Below are 7,062 nucleotides of genomic sequence, written 5' to 3'. Positions count from 1 at the left end.
GAATCCAAAGCAGGCTCTAGGCTCTGAGCTGGCAGCACAGAGCCCAATGCGGGGCTCAAATCCGTAAACCGTGAGATCATAACCTGAGCTGAAGTCAGACACTCAACCCACTGAGCTACCCAGGCGCCCTCCAGCGTCACTGAAGTTTTAACTCCTCCATGCAAATAGCCGCCAGCCCACAAACCTAGCACCGAAGAATGTGTTAGTTACATGTAACCTGCCAGTGTCCACGAACTACTATTACTATGTAACAAATCACCTTCAAAACAAAGCTGCTTGCAGCAGGAACCATTGTTTTCACCATTTTGTGGCCAGGGTGGTAGTTCCTCTGCTTCAGCCGAAGGGTCCACCGGGCTGGGAGGTCCAAGATGACCACAATGATGTGTCTGGCAGGTGGCGCTGGCTTTCAGCTGGGAGACTCTCCTTGCCTCTCCCCCTCTGGCAGCCAGACTGCCCTCCCCCCACAGGGGTCTCGGGACAGGGCACTAAGATACCTCACAGGCAGAAGCTGCGAGGTGTCTGGAGACCCAAGCTTGGGATTTTACACAGTATCACTTTTGCCACAGTCTACTGGTCAAACCAGATGGCCAGCCCGTGTCCAAAGAGGAGGGCGCAGGCTCTGCCTCTGGATGGGGAAAGCCGTGAAGAACGTGATGCCACGCCTGTCTATTTAAAATGACAACCAGGGGCGCCTGGGTGGCTCAGTCGGTTGAGCATCCGACTCTTGGTTTCGGCTCCTCTGGTCCTGATCTCACAGTTTCATGAGTTTGAGGCCTGCATCTAGCTCTGCGTGTTGTGGAGCCTGCTCGGGACTCTAGTCTCCCTCTCACACTGCCCCTCCTCTACTCACCCTGTCTCTCTCAAATAAACTTTAAAATAGGGGCGCCTGGGTGGCTCAGTCAGTTAAAATGTCCAACTTTGGCTCTGGTCATGGTCTCGTGGTTCAGGAGTTCGAGCCCCGCATCCGGCTCTGTGCTGACAGCTCAGAGCCTGGAGCCTGCTTCAGATTCTGTGTCGTCTTCTCTCTCTCTGCACCTCCTCTACTTGTGCTCTGTCTCTCTCTCTCTCTCTCTCAAAAATAAATCAGTGTAAAAAAATGTTTTAATAAAAAAATAAAAAATAACATTTTACAACCCTCCTACCCACTTCTGGAATTTCCTATCCTTCTTCCTGGCTTAATGTTTCTCCCTAGTGCTTTTCATCAGCTGAAAGACTGTATGTTTGGCTTATTTTAGAACGGAAGCTCCATTAGGGCAGGGATCTGTGCTGCTTAGTACATCGCTATAGCTCCAGCACGGAGTCTAGCACATGGCAGATGCTCCGTGAGGAGCTGCTGAAGGAATCCATGATGGGCTGCTTTTACTACTGCGCTGTACGGAAGTGGGGATGGCCTGATTTTTGCACCTTAGGGGTCCTGTGTGCTGGAACCAGCTCTCACACCTTGGTTAAGTTTCATGGCATCTTTGCCAATGCAAAGAGGTCAGTATTAAAAACAGTACATATGTAGGCCCCTGGGTGGCTCAGTCGGTTAAGCGTCCAACTTTGGCTCAAGTCATGATCTCATGGTTTATGGATTTGAGCCCCGCGTTGGGCTCTGTGCTGACAGCTCAGAGCCTGGAGCCTGCTTCAGATTCTGGGTCTCCCTCTCTCTCTAACCCTCCCCTGCTCATGCTGCCTCTCTCTCTCTCAGAAATAAAACATTTAAAATTTTTTTTTTAATTTTTAAAAAAAATGAATAAACCTTAAAAAAATGTTTACCAAAAATAGTAATAATAATGGTACATAGGTTTAGAAAACAGAAGCTAGATCACATACTTGTGGCGGCTCATACCCGGAAGGAGACAAGACCTGGCTCCTGGGGCGACCAGCTAAGCAGTGGACCTGGACAGACCCACAGTGACCCCACCAAGGAGCAACGCAGTGCAGCCCAGGGTTGGCTGCGACTCACAGCAGAGGGTCAGAGAGCGAAGTGTTTTTTTTTGTTTTTTTTTTTTTAAGTGCTTTTATAAAATAAACTTTTTAGGGCAGTTTTGGGTTGGTAGCCAAATTGCGTGAGAGTTCCTCTATTGCCCTTCCCCAGGCACAGCTTGCTCCACTGTCGACATCCGGCACCAGAGTGGTACATGTCCCAGTCGATGAAATGATCCATCTAGAAGGATGTGGGCAATGTTCATCCCACAATGGTCAGTGAGAAAAATCAGGCCACCGTGAAATATACATGTGAAAATATGCATCTGGCCCTCCTGTGGTATATACAACCTCGATTGCCTCAAACTCACAGGTTTAAAAAGCTATTCTTTTATATGCCATTAAAAAGGGAAAAAATATTGCCCATAAGACTCCAACTAATCCGTTGCCATCCTGATTTCTAGTTTGCTGAAATGTGAGAAAAACCCCTGCATCTGAAGATAAATACATTACAGTGTGTATTTCACACATTCTCCTCTTCGTGCTCTTAAAACCTTGCCTGCTTCTTTGGCAAATGGGTGTTGGGAAAGCTGGAGGGCCAAAAGCATGAAGTTGGCTGCTTACCTTATACCACCTACAAAAATGAGCTCAAAATAGAATAAAGAGCTAAACACAAGACCTGAACTGATATAGCTCTTGGGAAAAAAAGAAAAAATAAGGGAAAAGCTTCACGACATTGGATTTGGCAAGGATTTCTCAGAAATGAGACCAAAAGCACAGGCAACAAGAACAAAAACCAACAAATGGAGCTGACGACGTCAAACTTAAGACTTCTGTACTGTAAAGGAAACCACCAACACGACTGAAAAATCAACCTACAGAAAGGGAGAAATTATTAGTAAACAAACGATCTGTCCAATAAGAGATTGATATCTAGGATACAAAAAGAACTATGACCCAACAATAAAAAACAAATAACCAGAATAAAAGGACTTGGATAGACAATTTCTTCGAAGATCTACAAATGGCCAACAAGTATATGAAAATACTCTCTACATCAAAATCAGAAAAATGTGAATCCTACCACAGTGAGATCCTATATCATACCCATTAGGATGATCGCTACAAAAAAAAAAAAGTATTGGCACAGATGTGAACAAATTTGAACCCTTGTGCACTGTTAGTGGGAATGTAACGTATGGCATTTCCTTGAAAAAAAATTAAAAATGGAATTACCATAGGATTCAGCAATCCCTCTTCTGGGTTACAGATCCCAAAGAACTGAAGACAGGCTCTCCTATTTGCATACCCATGGTCACGGCAGCGCAACTCACCACAGCAAAGGGACCTGAGTCACCTAAATGTCCGCTGAGGAACAAATGGATTTACAAAACACAATGAAATATCCTTGAGCTTTAAAAAAAGCTCGGGCACCTTATGCAAGTGAGGTAAGCCAGTGAAAAAAGACAAAAAGGTATACGGGGCCCTGGGCAGTCAAACTCTGAAAGGCAGAAAGGAGCACAGTGGTTTTCAAGGCTGGGAAGCTGCTGGGAGGGGCCGTCACTTACTGTTTGGTGGTAGGTTTCAACAAAAACTCCATTTGTTGCACAATAACGTCCATAGGGCAGACACTGCACTTTTAAAGGTCAAGATGATAAAACTGTGTGTGTCTTTAGCACACACAAAAATAGCTCTCCTGGGTTTCCCCAAATCTCCACGATGTATACTTTTTTTAAAAAAGTCCTATAAATCAGCAAGAATGGCTCTGGCAGTGGTGGTGGAAGGGAGAGCAATGGTGTTATTGGTCTGATGTGTGCGCCCCTTCCTCTTCTCTCCCCCACCCCCACCCCACCCCGCCTCTCCTGGAACAGACGCTGTCGCCACAGGCCAAAGTCGGACCAAGGGACGTAATTGCCTTTAAAAATTTTTTTAAACAAAATACAAGATCTACAAAAAAGTATACAGAATCATAATAAGCACCCATATTCCCACCATTTCAGCTTTTTGCCTGTTTCAGAGAATAGAAACCAAACATTGCCAACAAAGTTCCTTTTGTCCCTTACCCCCAGCCGGTCTCCTCCTCTCCTTTATATTTTACTACTTTATACTTTTACCTACTGTGTACGTCTTGCCCTGTAATCGATGGTTTGTATTGTCCTATATCCTGCTTTTTAAACTCACGTGTGGTTTTGCCCACGACCTATGCGGACAATCATTCCTTTGACTCTAGATCATTCCTTTTAATAGTGGCCCACTGTTGTTGCCTGGCACGGACAGACCATCAGCCTCCTCCATCCAGGTCGCCTTTCAGGTTCACTGCCACTAGCACTGTCGCCACGAACATCCCTGGGGGCGACATCTCGTGCGCCCACGTCCGTTCCTCCTGGACAAGGCCATCTTATCTAAACAGATTTATCAGGAGTCTCCCGTGCCAGGGTTTGAAGGGCAAGAGCGGAGCGTGAACCAGCCGGGAAAGGCTATCCTTACACAGACTGCCGCTCCTGCGGGGTCAGCGAGGGAAGGTCCCCTCCCCTCGCCCCAGAAGCCTGGCCCTCATTCCCCCACCCGGCTTCCTGCACGTTTCTCCGAGGCCAGGACCGTCCAGGCCTGCACCGCCCTTCTGGCCCCTGCGGCTCCCGGTGTGCTCGGCCCGAACCCCCGCCGCTGCCCGCGCAACCAGCCGAGCGGACGGAAAAGACCCGGCCAAGGTCACAGGGCGGCGCGCGGACGCCGGACCTGGCTCGCTCGCGGCCGCGGTATCCGCTTCCGCTCGCGTCGTAGCGAGCAGCGGTCGTGGTTTTTCTCCGTCTGGGCTCCCGGTCCCGCCGCCGCCGCCACCCCTTACACCCCGGCGGGCCGCCTCCCCGGCTCGCCCCGGAACCCTGCAGGAGGGCGGGGCCGGGCCAGCGCGCCGCTAGCTCGGGTCCCCGCCGCAGGCCGGCTGCAGCGGCTCCGAGCGCCTGGCAGAGCCGGGTCTCGGCGGGCGGGTCTGGATGGGCGGGCGGGGGGCCGGGGGCGGGGCCGGAGGCGAGGCCCCGCCCTTCCCGCGCCTGCGCCGCCTACCCTCCACTGAGAGCTTCCACCGCTCGCTCGGCTGTCAGGCGCGGTGGCCAAGTGGTAAGGCGTCGGTCTCGTAAACCGAAGATCGCGGGTTCGAACCCCGTCCGTGCCTGGGGCTCGAGGTTGGGGTTTGGCGGTGGGGCTCTGCAGTCCCCACGTGCGCCGTCCCTTAGCTGCGCGGCATTTTTTACTTTTCATAGTCCTTTCTGGCGTCCTCCAGTCCTGCCCCTCCCCCAGGCTGTGCAGCGCGGGCCGGGCCTTGCCGGGGCGCTGGGGCTCGCGGGACCGCAGGTGACGGCCCGCTTCGCTGGCGGCACGTCTCCACGCAGCCCCACTCCCTGCCGCACTGCGCTGGCGGGACCCTTCTGGGGTCCCTGTGATACCGGTTGGGACACTGACACCCCAGGTGGAGGGCCCACGGGAGGCACTGACGTTGCCCTGGGTGGTGGGGTTGTGTGAGGGGGCTCAGGCGTCGTCTTGCTTGTCTTCAGGGTGGGAGAACTTTCCAGAAAGGACTTTGGAATTTCTGGAGCGGTGTTTTTGGTTTCTTTTTGTTCCCTGGAAGGTGAGTTAGCCACCCGTGCTTACCGCCTGCATCTTGTTTAGGAAGCCAATCAACCACATCGCTCAGCTGGTGGGCGCTTAGTGCTTTCCCAGCCCTTGGAACTGACAGTTTGAGTCTGGTGCCTGTCTGTGTGATCTGTTCCTTCTGGCCCCCTAGCCAGTTATGACACTCCCCGAGTCATCTCTAGGATAAACAGCCCAATTGAACATGACATGATGTTGAGTGCCTCTAATTTCTGAGCCACTCAGCCTGTCTCCTTTAATTGTGATCCTAGGCAATGAAAATACTACTCCAGAGATAGTTTCGTGAATGGAGCTTCGGCTCCCTCATTCCATGTCCCATACTTCTCTTAATGTGACCCCAAATCATGTTACCTTTCCAGTACACCATGGGGAGTTTCAGGTGGACTGAATGTCAGCAGAGTCTCTGAGGGGATGTCTAGGGTTATCAGAAGACAGAGTATGGGGCCCTGGGAACAGGGAAGTATATTGATCTTTTCCCTAAGGTTCCAATAAATGGAAGAAATGCTCTTGGCTTTTGAAGGGAATGCTGAGCTAGGGATTCAGTGTTAACATGGGATTGTTAGTAAATGCAAATTGGGACAGATTCTAGATATTCAGAAATAGGAAGAGGAAAGGTCCCAAACTACTAGATGTTGCCTTGAACCTTATCCCTTAAATTGGACTCCTGATGAGAAGGAACTCCACAGTTAGACGTTGGGTCTCCTGTAGAAGCTGGAGCAGTGAATTTCACCCGTATAGAGGTGGTGGCAATGAACCAAGCCAAAATCAGTAAAAGGTCAGGGTACAGAAGAGGTCAACATCCAGATGTCAGAGGAAACACGGGCCCCCAAAGGTAAAGGGCCAGAGACAAGGATCAAGTGTGGATCCTGGGTCAAGGCAGGTGAGGGGAGATGGAGGTGCAGGAGGGTCAGAGCCACGTACTGGGATGGGCCCCTGAGTAGAGGTCTTGCTATTACCGTGAAGGCCCGCAGGTATCTACACTCACCTCGGTGGGGCTAGGGGTAGGTCATTGGCTTAAAGGGTGAGAACACAGGCAGAAAGGGATACCTATGTCGAGTTTATGGCCTGACCTCTATTAAATCACTCACATACCCTGAACTTCAACTTGTCACAAAATTCAAACGTTGGAAGAGAGGTTTCCTAAATACCTCGTGGCCTGAAATTCTGTTTCTGCCGCAGAGCCAGGACCTCGGGGAAGCAAGGGGGCCTCGAGCTGTCCCGCCCGTCTTTCTCATGGCTGCCAAGGTGGTGAAGAATCCTAGTCCCTTTCCCGGGGGGGCTTGGTCAGCATGACCTCACGATGAGACCTCTAGGATGCTGGCCCCGCCATCCAGAGGGTTACAGAGTCAGTTCTCCCTGATGGGCAGGGGAAGAGCTTGTAAATTTCCTTCTTCTCATTCACTTGAGTCTGTCCGTCTCCTTTGTGACGTGCAGCACCGAAGATACTACTCCAGAGATCATTTCACAGACTGCCAGTTTCTCATCCCACTCAGACCTGCCGCGTGC

The 7,062-nt window shown here is 50.9% G+C and overlaps 1 non-coding gene across 1 annotated transcript; it reads left to right on the top strand.

The window, feature by feature from the left end:
- Positions 1 to 5,008: 5,008 nt before the first annotated feature.
- Positions 5,009 to 5,080, top strand: TRNAT-CGU. Its single transcript has one exon. It is a non-coding gene; the product is annotated as a tRNA-Thr (tRNA).
- The last annotated feature ends 1,982 nt before the right edge of the window (positions 5,081 to 7,062 follow it).

The sequence above is a fragment of the Hyaena hyaena genome, unplaced genomic scaffold (genome assembly GCF_003009895.1).
Source record: "Hyaena hyaena isolate Hyena2069 unplaced genomic scaffold, ASM300989v1 scaffold_10, whole genome shotgun sequence".
Classification (NCBI taxonomy): domain Eukaryota; kingdom Metazoa; phylum Chordata; class Mammalia; order Carnivora; family Hyaenidae; genus Hyaena; species Hyaena hyaena.
The sequence above is the reverse complement of the archived record's forward strand: the minus strand, read 5'-3'. Positions and strand labels throughout refer to the sequence as shown.